This window comes from Bison bison, unplaced genomic scaffold (assembly GCF_000754665.1).
Source record: "Bison bison bison isolate TAMUID 2011002044 unplaced genomic scaffold, Bison_UMD1.0 scf7180017864193, whole genome shotgun sequence".
Taxonomy (NCBI): domain Eukaryota; kingdom Metazoa; phylum Chordata; class Mammalia; order Artiodactyla; family Bovidae; genus Bison; species Bison bison.
This window is the reverse complement of record NW_011494765.1, coordinates 379,862-380,336: the sequence shown is the minus strand read 5'-3', so window position 1 is coordinate 380,336 and position 475 is coordinate 379,862.

The following is a 475-nucleotide window of genomic DNA, read 5'->3' as shown; positions in this document are numbered from 1 at the left end:
GGTGGTGTCATCTGCATATCTGAGGTTATTGATATGTCTCCCAGCAATCTTGATTCCAGCTTGTGCTTCTTCCAGTCCAGTGTTTCTCATGATGTATTCTGCATATAGGTTAAGTACATTAGTCATGCAAAATATTTTTGAAAGAGTAGTTTTCTTTGGTTATTTGGAACAGTACTGTTTTCATCATTCCCATATATGTTTCTTCGTGTACACATGCATTTCTTTCTCTTTCATACATACCCAGGAGAGGAATTTCATGGTTTTAGGAAATCTCCATTTCAATTTTACTATGAAATATAAAATTCTCTTCTGAATAGATTGTACCAATTTACACTTCCATCAGCAATAAGTGAGGTTGTGGTGGCAGCTCATTCTTGTTAACACTTGGTGGTGTTGGTTTCTTTCATTGTAGTCACTTGGTGTGTGTGTGTGTGTGTGTGTGTGTGTTGGGGGGTATCTCCCAGTGGCTTGACTT